We start from the raw sequence: 23,635 nt of genomic DNA, 5'->3' as shown, positions 1-23,635 counted from the left end.
CTGATGGGCTTTCCTTTGTATGTGATTTGTTTCTTTTCTCTGACTGGTTGGAGAACTTTGTTCTTCTGTTGTGTTTCTGGAATCTTAACAATTATATGTCTATGTGTAGATTGTTTTTGATCAAGTCTATTTGGAGTCCTATATACCTCACTTATCTGTGCGTTAAGCTCTTTTCCCCTGCTTGGGAAGTTTTCTGCCATTATTTCTGTGAAGAGATTTTTTATTTCATCTGCACTCTCTCCTGTTTCTTCATTGAGCCCAATCAGTCTTATGTTATTCTTCTTTGCATCATCTAGCAGCTGCTGGATTGATTTCTCATGTTCCCTTATAATTTTGAAGCAATTTTTCTTTTCCTGGTCACTAATTGCAATCTTATCTTCTATATCTGAAATTCTGTCCTCACATTGGCTCATTCTGCTGTGTAGACTTTCAGTGGAGTTTTTCATGTCCTGGAAATCTATTTGCATCTGTTTTATGGATTCCATTTGTTTCTTATGTTGGGATTCCATCATGTTCCTAAGCTCCTCTCTAGATTGATTAATCATGTCTTGCACTAGGGGCACAATTTCTCCTGTTATCTGAGAAATTATTTCTGATTTCCTTTTTTCCAGATGACCTTTTGTTGCCAGTTCAGTGGGTCCAGGTGGTTGAGTATCAGAGTGTTCCACCTCGTTTCACTTTGGGGTTGCTGTAGGTGATCTGGAAGTCTGGTTTTGAGACTTATTTACATGTTCTCATTTCGACTGGGGTGTGGGGCTGTTAGCGCCTGCATGGATTACCTCCTCTGAGCTGGGAGAGGTGGGACAGGGGCTGGGAGCAGCAGTAGAGATGGTGACCCAAAAGCCCTTTCCTGTGGGCTGGGAGCAGCTGGAAGGATGTTGGCTGGGAAACTCCTTTCTCTGGGCCAGGAGCAGTGGGACAGAAGGTGGCCCAAAATCCTTTTCCTCTGGGCTGGGAGCAGCGGGAGGGATGGTGACTGGGAAGCCCCTTCCTCTGGACCAGGAACAGTGGGATGGCAGTCAGAAGCCCCTCCCTCTGGGCCGGGAGTGGTGGGAGTTATGGTGGCCTGGAAGCCCCTTCCTCTGGGCCAGGAGCAGCAGGACAGAAGGTGGCCCAAAAGTCCTTTCCTCTGGGCTGGGAGCAGCGGGAGGGATGGTGACCAGGAAGCCCCATCCTCTGGACCAGGAGCAGTGGGATGATGGCTCAGAGGCCCCTACCTCTGGGTCAGGAACAGCAGGACTCAGTACCTTGGTCTGGTGGTCTGATGTCCTGTGCGTCTTTGTAGCGTGGAACTAGGTGGCTGCCTGTCTGCAGCGGGGTTATTGAGTTTCTTCTGTGAGACTCAGGACCTCGGTAGGGCGTGCACAGACCTTCCTGTGTGCAGTGGGCTGATTCAGGGTGTTCTGTGTGACTCAGGACATCAGTAGGGCATGCACAGACCTGCCTGTCTTCAAGGGGCTGATTTGGCATGTGTTCTGTGACTCAGGACCTCGGAAGGGCATGGGCAGACCTGCCTTTTGGCAGCGGGCTCTGTATCAATAAACAGAACCTCTGCAGTAAGTCCTAGTCTCCTGTGAGCCACGGCAGCACACAGAGAATTACAGGAAAGGTAGAAAATTGAGACTGAGAAGAAGCTGAGCTTTGGGCCTGAACAGTGCTGCTCTGGGCAGCAAAGACCTGATTTGAATTTTCATTCTTCTTTTGATATGTTTGGTAAGTGGACATTCTTAATTTAAATATAATTCAATTTACTTCAAAAAATTAACATCTTTTCCTTTTTGGTTAGTGCTTTTTCAATTCTGGTTAAGAAACATTTTCCTACCCCAAAGTTATAAAACTATTCTCTGAAATTATCTTCTAGAAGTGTTTGTATTCTATCCTCACATTTCTATCCATAATTGTCTGCTATTGATTTTGTATTTGGTATAAGGAAGAGATTAAGATAAATAATTTCCTTATGAATATCCTTATGAATATTTTCCTTATGAATATCCAATTGACCTACTATAATTTATTATAAAGTCTATTCTTTATCAAGCCAATGATTATCATCTTTGTCAATTTCGAAGAACTGCATATAGGTGATCTCTTTTTTTTTTTTGAAATTTAAAGAAAAAATTTTTTGACGATCTGAAAACCAATTACTGAAAGATTGACTTTTTCAGAAAACTGTAGCTACACAATGCATTGCGTCTATCATGTTAAAATGTGCATTAGACACAAATACAAAAACCATGAAACAATTCACCATTCTTCAACAATTTAAGCAAAGAGAAAATGCCTAAGGAACAACATGAATGACTTGCAACAGATGAGCTCTTTAAGTACTGCTAAAAAAACAAAAGCACAAATGGATGAATGTGTTCAGTTATATACACTGAATTGGACCATTGGCACTAGGAATCAGAGCATTTTGTCATATAGCATTAACACATATTATAAAAGTGCATAGTGTCAAAGGAATAGAACCACCAGCATTCAAAAGCAGCTTTGTCAACTAGGCAATAAAACACTACACCATGTCTCTTTGTTGTCCATCATTGAATACACTGGAAGCAACTTTGAAATGAAAAGAAAAAAGAAAAAAGGAGTTGTAACCCCTTTTATTTTCTCTGTTTAAAATCAAAACAAACATCAACTCTGTTGTACACTAACATCTTCGAAGTCATCATTTGTACAAGAGAAAGACTAGGAACAAAACATGTTGACCGAGATCCAAACATGGGTGAGAGTACCTCACACCACTTTCTGATGGTACTCAGGAGGGGCCACTTCATAATCACTGGCACTATACAAAGTTGCTGAATTCTTTGCCAGATACTTGAGGAAATCATGAAGATAATCCAGTAATAAAGCAAGACTCTTCTCATCCAGAGGTGTGTAGGCCAACATAGTTCCAATTCATACAAATAATCTCAGTAGGTGTGGTGCTCCGTACACTTGGGACATGGGTGCATCAGGGTGATCGGCAAGGATCTCAGTGTACTGTGGTCTCTTAAATTTGTAGAGGAGCTGAGTGCCCAGTATCACATTGAAGTATTCTTTTATCCCTGCTACAATCTCATTAACAGCATACTCCTTATTATCCGTATTTCCTCGAGATTTCTTATAATTTGCATAGTCTTCTAGAATGGAATTCACATTCTTCTTGGCAGGAAGGTAAAAGAGCTTGTTTCTGTCTGGTAATTAAGTCCCAGTCATCAACAAGCCACGGTTTTAGCTCTTCAGGGATCTTTATTTTAACTTCAACTCTGTTCATAAATGTTTCTTCATTTTCAACAGTAGGATCTACCTGGGCCCTCTTCTTCCGAGGAGGCTGAGGTGTCTCACTGGTATGCCACCATCTCCATTACCAGGGGTTTTTTGTTTGTTCTTTTTTGTTTTCACTTCAACATTTTTCTGTTGCAGACCAGATGTCTTCTTTCCTGGAGCAGCCCCTCTCATCTTTCCCTCTGCATATTGCTCCTGATTGGCTTTTTGAAGTTCTCGCTGTTTCTGTAGATTGGTGTCCACATATTTGAGTATTCTGCTTTCTGGAACCCATTCATCCCAATTTTTATTCCAACCACTGTAATGTATAAAGTATTTTACTTGTTTGTCCTTTATGGCAACCTTTACACACTTCGCTTCATAAAGAAGAGGCCCATGAAAGCACAGTACTCATTTACCGTCCTGGAACTTGGGCTTCAGATCCTGCTTGGGCGCCATTTATAAGTGATTTGCCGCCTCCTTCTCCCACCACCCCCGACTACCGCTCCCTACTCTCTACTCCACCCGAGCTCCGGTCAGATGCGCCTTCCGGCACAGCCCCTCTACATCCTGGGTCTGATTTGCCAGCGCCCGAAGACCTCACTGTATAGGTGATCTCTTTCTGGACCCAATTCTATTTCATAGGACTAATTGATTATCTTTGTTTATATACTATAGTCTCTGAATTGTAACACTGTGGTAATTTTTTTTTTTTTTGCTTCAAGATTGTCTTGATTATCTTAGTCTTTTAATTTCTATATATGTATGTAAAACATTGGATTGTAACTTGCTCTGTGAGTGTTCTGCAAGATGAGCAAACATTTCCAATACATTTAACTTGATAAACAAGCAATATCTTGCAATATGAATAGTACTACAACTGAGCCAATGGTTCTTTTTTCTCTCCCTTGCTGTGGAATTGTGGGTGATCGTTTCCCAAAAGCAAGAGGTCATGGACATCACATCTACAGAAGAGGTGAAGAAAAAAGCAGAGGAATCCCTCACTTCAAATGAGATTAGGGAGCTGTGTTAAATGTGGGAAATAGTGTAAAATTTTATAGAAAAGCACCATCCAAATAAAACTGTAACAATGCAAGCCATGAATCTGTTTAATAACAGTGAAACATCACATTCCCATGAAATCCTCAAATGTCACAATGAGATAGGTTCCTTGTTAAAGTTGTACAAGAAGAAAAAGATTCCGTTGAGCCGATAGAATCTGTGAGTGAAATCTGTGAGTGATAGTGAAAGTCGTCCTACTCAGTAACCCTTCTCTCTTGTCTCTCTCACACCAGCTACGAAGGTTTTCAAAGATAAGTGCAGGTTAATTTGTTTATTTATTTTATTTTGTATTGTATTGCAGTGCTGTAACCATATTTATATGAAGAGTTTTGAGTTGTGGAAATAATCATCTGAGTTTTCATCATTTCTCATGGGGAAATTTGCTTTGGAACAGATTATGATTGCAAGCCAAGATTTTAATATATATGTGTATATATGCTGTAAATATATATATCAGTATATCTATTATACTGATAGATATGCAATTTTTTGCTGATGTTTTATTTTTTAATTTTAATTTTCATTGGAACATGTTTACAGTGCATAATGATTCCTTGTGGGGAGTTGGTGCATGCATGTACACAACTTTTTTCATCCCCTTCCCCCTCCCTCTATTTCTTGGTCCCTTTCTTTTTTGCAAAAGATTCATCTCACTATTTTCTATTATCTTTTATTTTGTTCTTTTTTCATATTTATGGTTTCTCTATAAGAGAAATCAGCTGATGTTTATGCTTTGTGCGTGATTTATTTCACTTAACATTATGGCCTCAAGGTGTATCCATTTTCCTACAAGTGACACAATTTATCCTTTATTATGGCAGAGTAGTACTCCATTGTGTATAAATGCCATATTTTCTTCATTCATTTATCTGTTGATGGACATATAAGTTGCTTCCAAGATTTAGTTATTATGAATCGTGCTGCTATAAACATGGTTACACATGTATCAGCATCATATGATGTTTTTAATTCTAGCAGGGGAATAGCTGGGTCAAATGGAATTTCTATTTTTAGTGTTTTGAGAAATGTCCATAGTGATTTCCATACTGATTGTACTAGTATACATTTTCACCAACAACATAGAAAGTTTCCTTTTCCCTGCAGCCTCATGGACATTTGTCATTATTTGATATCTTCATGATAGCCATTATTTCTGCAGTAAGGTAGAATCTCAGTATTGTTTGAATTTTCATTTCTCTAGTGTCCAGAGATGTTGATCACTTCTTCATGTGTTTGTCGGCCTTTTGTACTTTTTCTACTGAGAAATGTCTATTCATTTCAGTTGCCCCTTTGTGATTGAGTCATTTATTTTGAGAGTTCTAACTTTTTGAGTTCTTTATGTAGTCCAGATATTAATCCTTTGTTCAAGAACTACCAGGCAACATTTTTTTCTCATTCTACAGATTGTCTCCTCACTTTGTTGGTTGTTTCCTTTGCTGTGTAGAAGATTTTAATATGATGTAATCCCATTTGGTGCCATTTCTTTTCCAATTGGGGTTCTCTTCAGAAAATTCTTGCCTACATCTATATTTTCAAGAATTTTATCTATTTCATCTTCCAGTAGTTTAGGTGCTTCTGTTTTAACATTTAGTTCTTTGATTCATTTTGATTTTATTTTAGTACATGATGAGAAATATATGTCGAGATTCAATTTCCTGCATGTGGATAACCAGTCTTCCCAGCACCATTTGTTAAATAGGCTATATTTTCTCCAGCATCTGTTTTGGACAAAAATAGAGTATTTAGCCAAGGATTTCCCAGAAACAGCACTTCTGAATCCCCACAGCCACACCCTACCAAATCAAATATTATTGTTCAATAATTTATTCAGTGAATTTCCTAGATCCTTATAATCAAAGATCCTATCATTTCTGATGTCTTCTAGAATATAAAGGGCTGTGAATAGGAGAAATGTATGGTGTGATAAATCCAGGTCATGTCTATCTTGCTAACTAGGATTGTAGCAAAAAATAGAGGTTACCCTCAAATTATAATCTGAGGAGAGTTTAATAGGGATTATTTACAAAGTTTTGACAAGGTGTAGGCCAGCCATAGAGTTTATATCATACTTTTGAAAGGTATAATAGCAGTGTTCTGTTACCAACCTTGAAGATAAGTGTTAAGAAGAGAGTGTTATTACTGGAGTGCAGACAGAGGTGGCTATGTCCAGAGGGAAGTTGATTGGAGCTAAAACATTTGGCTTAGGGATTGGATTCAGCCTACTCTTGATAACTGTGCAGGGAGGGAGCCAAGCAGAATAAATATTGAAATAGCACTTTCTTTTCTGTATCTTTCCCCCTGCAATTCTTTCTTTCTTTTCTTGATTTTTCTTCCTCCTTTCAGATCTCTTATTATTGTTCCTTATTGGCCAAACTCAATGGAATACTGAAGGGTGTTGATATTGTCTAAACAGATCAATCTCCCAGGGAACTGAACAGAGTCTGGGAAACCAGAGAGAAAAGCATACAGACCTCACTGAGAAAAGAAATCACTCCATTTTCCCAAAGTGAAGGAATGGTTTCATTTCTCAGAACAATGAAGGAGCTCAGATGTCAGCAATCTGACTAGATATGGGCACAGGTTAGTCAAGCTGTGTTCAACAACTATGAGGCAAACAAAGAGTTGAAAGAGATCTTGTATTTCTTGTCTTTGGGTTTTGTTTTCCAAGGTCTGGCCTTGTTTCTTCTGCTTGTCCTTTAGTTACTCTCCTATGAAAATCAAAGGTTAGCATTACTATTAGCAATCTCCCAGCTACATGTGGAAAACAGTTCTAACCACAAAGAAATAATTGTAAACAAAGCCCAGTTAATTATACAAGACATTCTTGTATAATGTATAATTAAGACACAGCTCAATACTGCTAGCTGGGTAATTTTTCTAAAACTGTGAATAGATTTAGTAGGAACTTGTCTGGTGAACAAATAATGAAATCTGTCTCAGAAAGAATTTGATTTAAAAATTATTCACCAATCATTTATTTTCTGCTGCTTTACCAAACCCCTTCTGCCTATGGTATGGACATAGAACAATGCAAATTTATTCTTCAAAGAATCTGAAGCCAAATTACATGTAACTATGGGTTGTTTATTTCATCAAATGGGAAAGGCATGAGGATGAGGGATAATCCCACTGGGACAGCAGGGGTGTGTTACTGGTGTTTCTGGTGTTATTTGTGACAGATTCCTTCCTCAGAGAAGTTTCTATATTTCATAGGCTCATCTCTCATGTAGATGTAAACAGTTTACAAAGTGAGAAGTGGCTATCTAATATCTGTACTTTTCTTTCTTTTTAAGATTCAGATACACTATTAGAAAGGCTCAGAGCACCTAAACATCTAGTTTGATCTACTCCGTTAATAGGTTGAAGATCTAAAATGTAATAATGTAAAATGGTGGACTTTGTTGTCAGATAAAAATAGATTCAAATTCTGGCCAATAAATCCTTTTTTTGTGTGGCTCTAGGCAAGTAGCTTAATTTTACTAAGTCTCTAGGTCTTTTTCCATAAAATAAGAACTAATATGTCTTTCATGGTACATGAAACACATGGTACATGATACACAAATTATGTGTCTTATTTCATCTTATTTTATTTTTGTTTTGAGAATTAAATGAGACAACATATGTTAAGGAGATTCCCATTCTCATTATTTGGTATGTGGAAAATGCAGTTATTCCTGGTTTTTCCCTTTCTCAGTTATTTACACTCTCATCATCCATCTCTTTCTTATCTTACAAATTCTCTCACTGTCAGTTCAAGATGAGGGTTTCATTTTTTTTTTTAAAGGAGAGGAAAACATTATTGGAATGAGAGGTACTGTATGTGGAAAGAATGATAATGAGAATTAAAATGTTTTACACTTAGAACTTTCCTTGTATAATGTTCTTTTACAAAGAAATTTTGGTTAATTTTAATTTCCTGTTTTAAGCTGTTATGTGTATTCTGGAAGTAAATGAATGGGTTGGCTATTATGCAATGAGGATGGCTTATGCTAAATTTAGATAATTACTAATTTAGTATTTGAAATTTTAATGTACAGTTCCATTCTAGAGAGAATGAAGGGAAATAAAGAGTGTTTTTATTTTGTGTGTGGTCCTGGTTATTGATCCCAGAGTGGGGTTTAAAAATATATTTATAGAGATAAAAATATGTATATATATATATATATATATATATTTATAAAGATAAATAGATTCAATTTATATCTTTTGCTACCTGTATTTCCAGTAAAGTGTTTATCAGTTATCACCCCTATCACTTTCCAATTCTTGTCAGTTTTATCTGTGAATATTTCTTAAGCCCAACTCCTTCCTTCTCATTCACATTACAGGTTAGAAAATGGCAGAATGTGTATACTAATCATTCCCTGATGGAGGGTGTGTACAAGGAAGTGAGTTTAGAAGCAGAGTTTCTGACCATACCACACATCATGGTGCCCTGCTCTCTGGTAGGATGTTTTAAGATCTTGTTCTGTCAGATTTTCTTCATTAATTGTAGCAGCCCCACCTAGAAAATACTATTAATATGTCTTATTTCAGAGATGAGAAGAAATGAGTTTCAGTTGGCTCACATCCACCAGATCTCACAGCTGAGAATTGATTTCAGAATTGAGACCTGGATGAAAGTTTGTTCAATTCCAAATCTGTGTGACTAAGCCATTGTCTTCTGCAGTTGCCAAGACAAGAAATGATGGGAGTCTGGCTACAATGAGGTTATTTAGGGTGGGTCTGACAGAATCAATCCATAAAGGTAAAGTTTTCCAGACTTGGTGATGAACTGAATATGGAAAATGAGAGAAAGGAGTCTAGGATAATTTGGAGTACTTTTTTTCCTAATAGAATAACAGTGCTCGTTACCAAGATGCAGAATGCAACAGAGAATGAAATGAGGTAGAGGAAGGAAGAAAAATGCTGATTTCAGTTTTGGACAAATTGAGTTTGAGATGTCTAGGAAGAGAAGTTCAGTAGGCATTTGAATATACCAGGCTCAAAATTAAGCAAAAGATAAAATTTGGAAGTCAATAATATACTATAACATTATTGTGGGATTGCCTTTAGGGAACAGCAGAAGCTATGGATTAGATTATTGGAGAATGCTAACTTTAAAAGAGATTGAGGATAAAGGTTCAAAATAGTAGGGAGACTCAAAGAGAAGATGGGATCATTATAGGGAGTAGCAAATGTGAAGGGAGACATATGACAGAGAGATTTATTAAGTGTAATGGTTAGGGTAACATAGCTGGTGTTACAGGGTATTATAGCAACTGGTAGCATATAGGATGCTATAACAACACAATTTTAGTAAAATTACACAGAAAGTTATTAATCCTAATCATTGAAATTGGGTAATTGGGTTATCAGGAAGAATTCTTCTTGGTGATTCAGAGATGTTCTACCTATTTATATGGCTGTTTCCTAGAGTCTTGGAATCCTTAGCATCTGTCTGGGATGAGTGAAAAGAAAATATCATACACTTGTTTCATCACCACCTTAACCCAGAAGTATAGTGAATCATTTCCACTCAAATTCTTTAGCATGAAACTAACCATAATGATCTACTAGTTACAAGGAAGGCTGGGTAGCCGCTTTCCAGAAGCAACTCAAAACTCCAGGAGACAGACACATATCTCTGATAGACAAGTCTCTGCTCTGGGTAAGATTACAATTGAAGTGTCTATTCAGAAAGGAAAAGCTGAGATTTTTGGTGACCTTCACCAAGTGTTAGGGAATAGTATCCCCCTCTAAAGGTCAATTTGTTCTGAAATAATTCTGATTGAAGCTAATTTCTGCCTGTCCAGTTTGTCAGTGTCCCAAGCAAGCTAACAAGCACATAAGATATGTGCCTTACTCCAGGTCAGGATCCTGAACTCCAGAGCCTGGTTTCTATACTGCTGTTCAGGGTCAGGGAGCCCAAGTATGTTGATGTTAGGTGATGCATGGTAGTGGGTAGAAAGCTTTTTTGTTTATTTATTCCATGGAGCCGTGATATCATTAGCATCACAGGTACACAATATCTTTTTAGGTACTTCTGTTAAACTATCTAGAAAAACTGAGTTATCTCAGCAAAGATAAAGTGAGCTCATCACTATTAAAAAGGCAGTAGTTGTGCTACATTGATGCATGTCCCTTAGGCCATTATTCGAAGTCTATACTATTGATATATTTTCTTGCTATATTGTTACTGTTTTAATTTAGTGATACTCAATTGTCCATATTTATAATTATACAAGGCTATGCTATGAATTTTTAAACTCAACCTGTACATAAACGTATGCACTAATTGATAGCAAAAATAGCAAGAGAAGAAGAGGATATTTTTAAATTCAGGAAGTATTTATTAATAAGCTTTATTAGATATAGTTGTGGTACATAGAACAGATAGATTATAAAAGAGATTTCCTGACTACAAAGAAATGAACACATTTTCAGGGAGAAATGATATAGACACCTAAAATAAAAGACTATTACCTATGATTGGGTGTTGAAATGTGACATGAAGATTAGAAATACTAGTGGACACTAGTAGGCACTTATGAAGTGGAGGAGCTGAAAAGTCTTTCAAATATGATGGAAATAACATATATTAAGTGCCTACTTTGTGTCATAAATTGTTAGACTTTTCCTTGTCAGCTCATTACCAACCTTTGGAGATATTGCTAAGTTCAATATTGAAAACTAAAGCTAAAAATATTATATACAGCCTATATTTATTAAACACTAGAGCTGAGATTGAAACCCAGGTCTCCTTCCTTCCAGGCTTTAAGGCACACTGTGGTGCATTCTGTGGGAGACCTAGAGCTTATTTTAATCCTTGTTTATTTTATTCCTTACCCTATCCAATTTCTACAGCTTCTCAGTTTCAACATGGATACTTGGTCTCCTTCATTAAAGAACCATCAGCTTTGTAGAATTTACTCTATTTGACATCTTTATTGGAGCATAGCAGGAATTGACAATGCTGCGAGTCATGGTTTGAGTTTTACTTTTGGATAAAAAAGCACTTAATATAAAAAGTTTCAGGTTGAATTTGGGGCTTCTCCACTCTGTTATCCTTTTCCAAATTTTTCTGTATTTTAAGTCTTAAAAAAGTGGCAAATCAGAGTGAGTAAGATGGTTTATCAAGGTTTTCTTCTTATCAATACTCATCCCTTCCAGTGCAGTCCAAAATCTCCAGACTCACAGCCATAGCATTTGCTTACTGAGTTTCTCATACTTATCTGGATGGTAAGTAGGTCATACACTCTGATAAGTAACAGTTTAGTGAAGAACAAATATGCTCTAGAGCCATTAAAATATGCTCTCTTACTTTCTGACATAGGAAAACAAATTATACAGTAGGAGTTATAAACATCAAGTTTGAAAAATAAAACCTGCTCATCATTGAGAATGCGTGGCTTTATCACGTCCTCTATCACAGTCCATGGGAAAGTCTCCCTGGGAATTAATTAGGCCAATTAGCATAATATATTGTGACAATATTTCACAGTCATAAAACACTGGAGTTTGAAATATTGAAGTGATAGGATAGATTTAAGACAATTAAGACAAAAGAGAGAGAAAAAGTCATCAAACTTGAAATTAAGCTGGGCCCTGTCATATCTGAAATTTCATTCAAAACTCCAAAACAATGACCAAGATCAAATTCAAGGCATTTGGTCTTTAAATTGGCTATAGCATGTGTTTATGGATATTTCTGAAGATAGATTTCTTGTGATATTGGTTTTTAATGGCCACTTGACAAGTTTTATAGTATAAGCAGACTTCAGACTCTATCTAGAAACATACATAAACACACACAGTTTGGCAAACACAGATTTGGGGTTGGAATAACACTTTATAGTAAAGGATGATAAATAATTCACTTTCCTATCATTATTTTGGCAGAATATAGAAAACATTAGGCAAGGAAAATCTAGTTATGAGGGCTGGGCTAATGCATATTCAAGAAATTATTTTGAAAATCTCTCAAACCAATTGAGAAAATTTATTCCCCCAATGGCCAGGTCTATTAAATTCAGCTAGGAGTAGAAGGCTTCTACCTGTGAATGGTTAATCTAGCCACTAATTCAGACTCCTATGCTGCTACCAAATAGCATTAACATTTTGATTATTTTACGGCATGTCCAAATGCCCAATCCCCAAAGCAACTGTTATAATTTACACAAAAAGAGAAAAAAATCTCAGGGAAACGAATATCCATCTTCTAGCATTATCCACAGAGGTCTGGTTTTGATTGCACACACAAAACAAAATAAAGGTACCTAGCTCATGCAATTAAAATGTTCTTGTTTTCTGTTAAAAAAAATGTGTTCATTTGTAAGTGACTCCAAAAGGAAGGTTTTGCTTTCATAAGAGCTGGAGATCTAATTATGATATTTCAATAACTTCAATAACAATTTTTCTACAATTGTCATTTTTCTGATCCATTCACTATCAAATATTTGGGAAATGTAACTAGTCAAAATGCAACAATTCCAGTAGGTGAAATTTGGTTTTTAGTTTGTTGATAGGTAAACTAAAATCACAGAAACTAGCTGAAATTTCACCAGGAAAGATTTTGGAGATCCTTATTTTACAGGTGCGAAAACAAGGTCCAAAACATCTTAAGTGATGTTGGTGGTGGTACATTGCTGATTAAAAAACCAATACATGAAATCAGCACAGAAGACTCTTGACTTTCTGTCTACCTTTCTACACTCTACATGGGGCAACTTAAACATAAATAAGATCATGTGGCCAGATCTTGTTAGTTTTGACCTTTAAAAGCACCTGGAAGTATCTACAAGGAAAGAGGGAGAAGACAGGTGATGCCTAGCGACTATCCCCATAACTGGGTTTGCTACCTTGGTTATGAGGGTAAACTGTAAATCTTCCATGTCTAGTTTCTCAACAAATTAAAAAATTTAAACTAATCCACATTTTCCCCCTAGTGAATAGATCAATGAGAAAGATTGCCTGGTCCCTGGGCCCCTCTGAAATCTCCTTAGCTGCTAACACAACGCCGCCCTGTGTGCCTGCCTCGCTTGCTATGAGCCCTCTGAATCCCTGACCCCTGCCTCCCTGCTGCTTTGTTCCATCTGCTCTCTAGTTTCAGAGCTTTATGTCCATCCCAGCATGAGAGTTTTCATAATCCATTCTACCTTGAGCAAGTCCTGACCAGCAAGTCACTTATTTCCTAATATGGCAACAAATCCTGCCCTGACCTATATGCAGTGTCATGTTCTCATAATGATCAATACAAGCATTTGCAGACTGAAGGAACATCTGCCTTGGAAGTAGCATTAAAAACATCAAGACCTTCTTGGGAGACCTATTCCTTTTCCTTTCTAATTTTTTTCTTATAATCAGTTTACTGTGTTTGATTCTAAATGAGTGTGAGCGTCCTGAAGGTAGTACTTACAAAATTTTCAGTTTTCAGTCATTTAATATTTTCTGTTATTTATTGATTGATTTTAATTTTAGTGTAATACAAGTAGATATTAATGAAGAAAGTATAAAAGTCACTTTTCTTATTTCTGTGAAAAAATAAAACAAACTTTCATAGCAAAATAATTAGAGAATAACCATGGTTAATATACTGTGTATCACGGTCTTAAAAATGGCCAAAATGTTACTCTGAGTATAAGTGATAGGCAAAAAAAGATTCTCCCTTACAAATGAGATATATAAATGTATTCTTAGAATTGTTTTTGAATAAATATTCAGGAGACACAAGTACTGAAAAAAAGCAAAAATAAGAATTGTGGGTGATGAGGAATCCATGGGATATATGAGCACAAATTTTACATTTTCTTTCCCACTGGATTTTGGGCATCTTTTTAAGAAGCCACTGTGATAACTTTCAATATCTGCAGCAGAACCTGGCACCAATAAGAATTTCCAGGGATTTCTTACTGGGATAAAAAAGAGCTTTCAAAATGAAAAAAAAATTAAAAAGAGCTTCCAATTTTTTTTCTTTAGAGAGTGTCAGAATACTTCTTTTGTTTAAATAGCAATAATTCTTTACACAAATGTAAATTATATGACTAAATATGGTCATGTACCCCACACCTGGCTCTTTGAAATGTATCAATTTAGGAAAAAAAATTTAAAGCAAATTATCTAACATATTGTAATAGAACACATGATCTGAGACTAGCCAGATGTGCAAATTTAAATACAGTGTTAAAGAAATATTAAAAATAAAAATAATTCTTATGGTTATTTAAAACTAACCATAAAGGATTTTATCAATTTCACATTCTTGACCGAAAAGAGCATATTATTCTATTTCTAATTGTGAGAATATAAAGACATAGAAAAATAAAGATCCTTCATAATTTAAACTTTAACATATTTTTTCCTTATTGATGATGCTCATGAAACAGCAAGGATTTTCATTCATAGTAGCAGTGGTAACAATCTGGAGATATACAGAAACCAATGAAAGGAAAGAATTGGAAGAGAGAAATTTTCAAATACTAACAACAATCCATTTAACCTATTTAGCTAGGCAAAGGCAGTGACATTTGGACTTTGGAGAATATAGGGTGGACATAGGCAATGCCCTTTCACTTATATCTATTTGTATTCAGAGATTTACATAGTAATGAGAAACCTTTTAAGGAGAGAAAAACAACAGGAATATTGTTCCTTTTTCTCCCTGAACTGTACACTACAGGTCTGTATTAGTCTGTTTCCTGTTACTATAATGAAATACCTAAGTCTAGGTAGTTTATAAAGAAAGCATACTTATTTAATTTATAGTTCTGCAGAGTGAAGGGCATGGCACCAATACTGGCTTGGCTCAGGCAAAGACCTAGGCTCATCACAGCACAACAGTTAGCTATGGTGGAAGTCATAGTGGTAGTGTGTGTGTGTAAAGGAGAAATTGCATGGCATGAGAGGAAGCCAGAGAGACTGAGGAGGGGCTAGGCTTGATCTTTATAGAAAAGCTCTCATGAAAACTAACCAAGGCCCCACAAGAACTAAACCAGTTCCTTCTAAGGGCAGTGACTTTCCACTAGGTCTCACCTCTCAAGAATTCAACCCCATCTCCCTACACCACCACACCAAGGACCAGACTCCCTACACATGAATCCCCAGCATCTGAACTAAAACCATACCCAAACCATAGCAAAGTCTTTACAAGGGAGTGTGATGAAAACTGTCTACTAGCCATCTCATCCCAGGAATTGAACTGAAACTCCTTTATTTTTAAAGAATGAATGACAATAGGTTGCTGTATAAAACCCCTTTTCAATGTGATTCTGAAGGAGATAGCATACTGTGTTATGTCATAGAGAAAAGACTGGAGACTTTTGTCAGTTGACTGAGATCAATAGTAATGGTGACAAGAGAAGACAAAAGAAGGACCAGCCAAACAAGGTGGCCCATTGGATCTCATGTTTGGATGCTCAATGTTTCAGTATTATTATCAGAGATAGTGATGATCCAGACTGGTATGGCGGTAGCAGCAGTGGAGACAATGGTCCTTGGCTAGCAGCCTTCATAGTTATAATTTCATTTTTTAAAATTAATTTTATTGGTACATTTTATGTATACAATTCATTTACATTTATCATTGGGTGTTTGTACCTATACATGATATATCTTGATTCTTATTTTTCTCCCCATTACCTGTGCACCCTTCACCCCCTCCACCCTTCCTTATTTACATAGATTTCATTTCCATTTTTTTTTCTTTTCTCAGAGTTTTTCCTTTCCCTCTTTTCCTTTCCCCTTCCCCTCCCTTCATTCCTTCGTCTTTGGACTTTTTTCCTATTTCAAATTATCAATTATTCATTTTAATCATTTTAACCCTTCTTTACACTTTCAGTTTCTCACACTAGTGAAACTATTCAGGATTTACACATGTGTCCTATTTATTTCACTAAAGAGTATGGCCTTGATATGCATCCATTTAGCTATAAATGACTCAAGTTTTTTGTTCTTTATGGCTGAGTAGTACTCCGTTTTATAATTTCATTTTTTAAATGAAAATGTAATCTTAGTCTCCAGTGATAGTATAAAACCAAACATGCTCATACACAATTGTCTAGGAACTCTTCCCTTCCCACAGTGACTAAGGAAATCAGGTGTTCTGGAAGGTATAACTAAAATCCAAGTTTCTATCAATCCAAGTTCCCGAGAGACTGTAGAACAGAGGCTCCTGATGATCCTAAATCTGCAAGTAGTATCAGTCCGAAACAAATCATTGTGTTAAACCAACGGGATTCCAAATTAATTTGTTATTGCCGCATAACATAACTTATCCTGACAGTAATAGGTAGGTTGGAAACTAAATATACTTTTTGATTTGCTTCTTTGTCTCTTTTAAAGTGTTGTGAACATTACTCAATCTCTTGAAATTTTGACATGAATTATTCTTAGATCTAAGTTGTTATAGAATAGTTTAGCCTAGCATAGCAGAAAATGTAGGCAATTGAAGTATTGCATGTTTTTACAAAAATATTTTTGTTGTGTGGTGTATTTGAATCTCTAGCAATTGTGAGTTAAATGATTCTATTTCAAGAATATCAGCCTGGAAAGAGCTGAGCCTTACAGTGAGTTTAGTTAAGTTAAAGGTTAATAGTTTCTACTTTATTTGGGGAAGATTTGTCAGCACCACTTTGAGAATGCATACCTTCTATTCAACAAATCTGAATTGCATACAAATGGCTAAGGGGAAAAGTTAAAAATTATCCAATACACTTTTCCTTTAGCAAAAATATCGAGACCACTTAACATTTGGACATATATAAAAGTGATTTAGAAGGATACACATAAACCCCAAAGGTGCTTGAAAGACTTGGTAATGGATATGAGCTGATGAAGAGTCTGCCTTTTTATTTCATATTCTTCTGTGTTGTTTGGTTTCTTTTTTACATTGAGCCTACATTCTTTATGTGAGACAACATCTAAAGCAATGAAAAAAAACCTGAAATAATTCTTAATGAATGGCTGAAATGAAGCACTCTTTGGAATAACCTACTTCAACACATATATAAAATACAAGACTCTGAGGTGAAAACTGAACTATTGTTTAGGATAGGGATTGATATCACATGAAGGCTTTGTAAATTTCAAAAGAGATCATGGAAGTTGGAGTTGTATGTTTTCCAATAATGACCACGTGGTAATGGTATAGGAAAGCTTATATGAGCTGATGGTAGCCAGTGTTCTGGCTTTTAAGTCCTTGTAAAGTATTCTCCTTCTCAGACCTAAGTTTTAATTTTTTGATTTAAGTCCAAGTGGGAGACAGACTTAAGGGCTCCTAGTAATTATTTGCCAATTATTGGCTTTCTAAACTTAACCAAGGGGCTGGGGATTTAGCTCAGTGGTTTCACCGCCTGCTTCACAAGTGCAAGGACCTGAGTTCGATCCCCGGTACCAAAAAATAAATAAATAAAAAAATAAAATAAACTTAATCAAGATCCAGGTCTGGTGGTGCATGAGTATAACCCCACCTACTTAGGAGGCTGAGGCAGGAGAACTGCTTGAATCCAGGAGTGTGAGAGCAGCCCAGGCAATATGGCAAGGTCCTATCTCTTAATAAGTACCTAAGTAAGTTAGTGAATAAATAACTTAACCAAGTACACAGATGACACTCTTGTTGGTAAAATATTGATTTGGAAAATAAGATGAGTCAGAAAAAATGACTCTATAATGATTTCTATAAGTGAAATAATATTATGGGAAGAAATTCCTTGTCTGCATTGTTCCATGCATTGTGCTATGAAGTAGAAGTTTAAACATATTCATAATATTTGATGCCATCAAATAACGAATTCTTCCCATTTAAACCACCTAAAATTGCCTTGAAAGCCCAAATCATCCAGTTTGTATAGTCACATAGCTACAAAGCTACTGTCAAAGCTCCATTTTCCTTGGTCTATTTACATATGGTCTCTGAATGGAAACCCAGCTACTCTTTACAAAAGTAGTATTTTCAAGGATATCTTGCTCTTTAGGATTTCAAAGATGAGACAAATATTCTCTATGAGCTGTTTTAAAATACTGCAAATAAAAATATTTGGTAACTCAAAGAAGTGAGCCTATACTAAAATTTCATTTTGGATTTTCAGGTCCCTGTCTTATGAGAAAGCATGGTTAAATACCTAAGATGAAGCACTGTTGAAACCAAGGAGGATTTCCTAATCAGAAGAGAAAGTCTCCTGATAATCTGCTGCAAGCTTGTGATAGTGCAGCCCTTCTTTAAGTGCATCCCTCACATTCAAAGTCATTTCTCCATGACTGTCAAGTGAACTGAATCCCTGATTGTCTGTCTAGGACAGTGATCCATTTCTAATGTATGAGGCTACAGTTTTTGAACTCATAAAGTGTAAACTATATTAAATAAACTGCCTCCTGATTGATGAGTGTTGCTCTCATAGGCTAATTTCTCATCTAAACAGTGATATGAAAATTCTTGCTAAAGGGTTGGTGACAGGACTAAACGGGGGTAATAGCAGACTTAATCAAGAAAGACAAATGGGATTCATTAACAACTGGCACTCAGCAGACAATCTTCAGAGACTTCCTAGCACAATCTCATTGGTCCAATTGAAAATAATTGTGTGGTTCTTTTATCACTGAATGCAGAACAAGCTGAATGAAAAATTCTATTGGTGATATTAAATAGAATTCAAATTTGGATGGAATTTTATGCCAGGAAACCCACCATCAGATGAGAGGAAGAGAGGGAAAAATTCTGGGTTTCAAGGTAGGATTTTATCTCTCATTGATCAGTTTTTTTCACATTTCTCATTCCACTTTAATTAACTGGGTCGTGCCCTAACTCAGGGACGACTACACCAGAGGCATCTGGTCTCTGGCTGGCTTTGGAATTGGTTCAGAGTCTGTTTTGTCCAATAATGCATTGTTTTAATGAGCTATTTAGATTTGGCTTGTGAGGGAAAAAGGACAACCCCCTCCCAAAGAGCCATGCTCTCCTTCCACAGTGTAAAATTTTCTGGGAAATTCCTCCTCAATTGTATTTTCCAGTGCCACTGAATGTAGGTGAGGGATATATGACTAAGTTCTTGCTGATGGTTGATGGGCCAACAAAATGCATGCCATTTTCAGACATGCCACATAATCTTCTCCCACTCAGTCTTTCACTTTCCATTTTCCCAATCTGTCAGCCAGAATCAGAGGAACCAGCAGATATAAGGTCCTTATAAAGGATGGAGTCACAGACAGAAGGAACATGACTCACATTTGAGAAGAGCAGTGAATTTTACAGAAGGGAGAAATACACATTAACCCACTGAGAATTGGGGGTTGATTTGTTAAAAAATCTAGTTTGACTTTGATTTAGGAAGCTAGTTTTATAGCTGCCCTTTGATCTATTAGTCTTAGTGACCTTATTTCTTAATGGTTCTACTTGGCTTTTGATTCTGTATATAGTTGGATTCTAAGGCAAGTACCCTTCTGACTTGGGTTTAGGAGCTCTCAGCCAGAGTTCTGGATGATTTCCCACAGGCCTGCTCCTAACTTTCCTGGAGCCACACTTTCAGGTATAATATGTAGCCCTCTACCCAGCCTGCAAGTAAGGAGACAGGATTGGACACATACAGTCAAAGGCAACTGACATTTTATTTTTAGTTTTTCCCATATTTAGCATCAAGAGGTTATATAGGAATTTTATAGAGACAGCTCCCTATCTGGTCTGACTGTGTTCTAGAGGTTTAAATGCACTTAACCCTCTATCTTCTGGGCTGCACTTCTGGGGATGTTAGGCTGACAACTGGGCCTCTGCGAGCTTGGGCATATGGCACATGTTGTAACCAGGACATATTCCTTCAGCTCTCCCTATTTCATCATGTCAGTAGTGTCTACAGCAGGCTCCTGCTGTTCTCCTCCTGAGAGTTTTATCTTGACAGGTCTGAGGTATCCTGGAAGGCAGATTTTGGCCAATGGCAGATTGTAATTGGGAGATAAATAACCCAGTCCCTCAGCAGGGGATGCCTTCAAGGCATGTTCTACATTGTCTGGCGTAGTCCTAGTGGGACAGTCCCACAGTTAACCTCCCTGGTATAGTGAATCCTTCAGGGTCTTTTTCTTTCTACATTTTAAATCTCCATCCCACTCCTGGAGCATCCTAAAATCACTCTACCTGCATTGGAATCTCCATCTCCTGATCAGGTTTTGGGGACTCCAACCTAGGATATCAACATACTTCATGCTGCTGCAACTTATTTTGAACAAAATAAATCAATTAATAGATAGTTGCTGCTGACCTGTGATGTAGTAAATTATACTGTGCTATATGGAAGATGGCAAAACAACTGTTTAATATGTAAGTCAGTAGGCAACTTTAAAGTCAGGTAAGTTGGAAAATTATATATAAAATGATTTTTTGGTATTTGGGCACTACATAAGCTCTAATCATAAATACATTTCATTCATTTAAAGCAACTTCAAAAATGTGGAAGTGCTCCTCTCTTTTCTGTTGTTTTCTATTTTTGGAGTGTTCAACTGTATCATTCTAGATAGGCCACCACAGGGCACTAGGGCTACTTTATACTTGAGGATGAAAATTTTCCATTTGAATAGCAGGGCAGTGACCTGGCACCTGCTTCTGAGGTGGCAGGTCTTGCTTCCAGCTGTGCTCTGATTTATACCTGCTTGTGTATTTGTGCAAACTACATTGCCCAGTGGATATGACAGTGTGCCTGGGCATGGGTTTGATCTTTCCCACAATCTCTGTCTGTCACCTTATCTCAAATAAACACATAGTCTTAATAACAACTGAGTACTTACTGGGATAGTGTATCCTCAAGCCGTTCAACAAGAAAAACAGAATGTATAAAAGCTAAGTCAAATAATTAGACTTTCCATTCATGAGGTTTCAGCACAATGTCACATTTCTATCCACTTCCTGCAGATGGCTGTCATGGATCCCTTTCAAATTAGAAATTCTGGAGGTGTCCCAGCTCTAGGCACAAATAGAGCTAAAGTGTGATGAGTGGCAGGTGAAAGTCTTACCTTGACTCTGTGCTCTCTCCAAGATCTCTGTGCTTTCAGTAGTCTCTTCCTGTTCATTTGGCTGCCTCCCTCTGAAGCTTGATGGAAGCCACGCTTCCCAAGCCTGTCACCATCACTATGTGACTGTCAGGGTGAAATATGACTCAAGCCAGAGGATGAAAACATAGTCCTTTAAATTTGCACCAAAAGCTGGCGATAGCATATCTTTGCCCTTCAGATCCCCAGGGCAACTTCCCTCCTCTCTCAACTTGTCTTTCTCTAGGACCCACAGCACTGAGCATGTTGAATGGAGTTCACAACTTCCAGGGTAAACAGTCAAACATCCATCAGCAGCTACTGATGCCTGTGTTATTGCCCTGAAGTATTTCTTCAGGTTTTGAAGAGTGATGTGAAAGGACTTTTCTGCATTGACCCAGGACCCTGAGTTGATGGAAGGGACATTTCTCAGCAAAGTACTCCACTCCTTGTAGATAAAGCTTTGCAGATGTCTCCTGATGAAAGCCACTAAACAAAGGTTTGAAAATTTACATAAATAATTGAAGCAAAGGACAGGTGCTAATTGTAGCAGGAGAACCTGGGATTTTACTGAAGATCCTAGAAATGAAAAAAGCAAAAAAACAAACAATAGTATTATTAGCAAAATCTCACTTGTTGCCAGGAGAGAAAATAAGACATATGTATATATCTATTACATTATATATACTTACCTATCTCCCTATCTCACAGAATACATATTCTTTTGTTTAAATAAATACAATAGAGACATATTACTACATTTATGTATAGTGTTTAGATAATGCTAAATCTTGGACATTTCATATCTTTTCATTCAGAAAAGTCTTACTCTACATAAGCAATTTATAAATAGTTACAAAAAAGATTGCATTATGTATTAGATTGTTCTCTGCAATGTAATCACTGTTTTGCAGGTAGTCACAATGCAAGTTCAAATCAACATAATAATTAAAAAATATATTTTCAAAACACCCCATAACTCAATTAAATATGAGTTTGAATGGTAAGACTAACATAAATACTGCTGAAATACAGTGTATTTTGTAAGACAGAAGTTTAAAACACATATTTCCATGGCCATTCATAACATGACTTAAAAAACATTTAGAAATGGTAATTAGGAAGAAATTATAAATAATTAAAGTGAGATGATATGATTAAGCAGAATTCTCTGTAGTTTATGAATAGGCCCTTTTGTTTGCTTAATGTGACTATGGAATTTACTTTAGAAATTTGAGACTGTTTATTTGGAAAGACACCTGTAAACTAAAATGTAAAGTCCTGATTATTTTTCCCTCTTGACTTTTTTTCTATTCATAATATGTCTTCTCTTGTAGAATAAAAATAATCAAAGTTATGGAGAATGTATAAAATGTACAATTTAGCTGGTGAATTTTTTTCCCATTTTGTGAAAAATAAGGAAAGGAGATCTAGAGACAGAAGCACAGAAGAGGAATAAAAATATAACAATTTATGTTATGTACATATACCTACACCTTAAGATGAATGTAAGCATTGTGTATTGCAAACATGTACTAATACAATAAAATTTAAAATTGCACATTTTACCATATTTTTCTATGTAAATTGATATCATGTGGTAATCTACAAAAGATTAATATGTGTGGTGTACATTTTTTTCTCAATAGGTTCTCTTTCTTTATGGATTTGGTCCAGAATCAAGCAACATGTTTTGCCTATCATAGACATACATAGAATATAGTGGCTGAACTGAACCCTGCTAATTGGACATTAAAAATCATTCTATGTTCGTTTTTTCCTTCTGTTCTCTAAGTAACTACAACAGAAGAAATAATCAAAGAAATTCCTTGCTTTGGGGACATAAGTGAAAAGATCTGAGTAAAATATGGTCCAAAAATAGAATGATCACCAAATAGAAATAACACTGAATTGTTTTATACTAACTTTAGATCTGATTCATGCTTTTGGAAAACTGGTAACCTTATTGCAAAGTCTGATCTTTCCAGCATGACAGAAACTTCTTGGGATATAACCAACTAAAACTCCTACTTCAGGCACTAGGAGAATATAGGAAGATTTACTGGAGTGAGGGACCAGGAATACAAAGTCAAAAATGATAGCTGAGGCTACCAAGTGAAAAGAAAAGACCCCCATGGAAAACTTTCCCTGTTTTTTGTAGTAGAAAGGATACCTTTGGGAAAGCATAACCAAGGCAATGGAAACAGATACAGCTTATATTTGAGTCCTGATTCCCTGACTTTCTTGCTGTCTGACCTTGGGAAAACTATGTACCAGTTCAGTTTCTTCATGAATAAATTAGGGTGAATTTTAATATCTACTTATTTATGTAATTGTGAGT

General features: G+C 36.5%; 1 long non-coding RNA gene and 1 pseudogene across 1 annotated transcript; one reads left to right on the top strand and one right to left on the bottom strand.

Moving 5' to 3' along the window:
- The first annotated feature begins 1,495 nt into the window (after positions 1-1,495).
- On the top strand, positions 1,496-23,011 carry LOC147827678 (uncharacterized). Its single transcript, XR_015452008.1, has 3 exons — positions 1,496-1,713; positions 8,640-8,756; positions 18,375-23,011. It is a non-coding gene; the product is annotated as an uncharacterized LOC147827678 (long non-coding RNA).
- LOC101722962 (mortality factor 4-like protein 1 pseudogene) lies at positions 2,722-3,723 on the bottom strand (annotated as a pseudogene).
- Positions 23,012-23,635: the final 624 nt, after the last annotated feature.

The sequence above is a fragment of the Heterocephalus glaber genome, unplaced genomic scaffold (assembly GCF_053883595.1).
Source record: "Heterocephalus glaber isolate CG9 unplaced genomic scaffold, H.glaber_assembly_v1.0 deba00001442, whole genome shotgun sequence".
Taxonomy (NCBI): Eukaryota; Metazoa; Chordata; class Mammalia; order Rodentia; family Bathyergidae; genus Heterocephalus; species Heterocephalus glaber.
The sequence above is the reverse complement of the archived record's forward strand: the minus strand, read 5'-3'. Positions and strand labels throughout refer to the sequence as shown.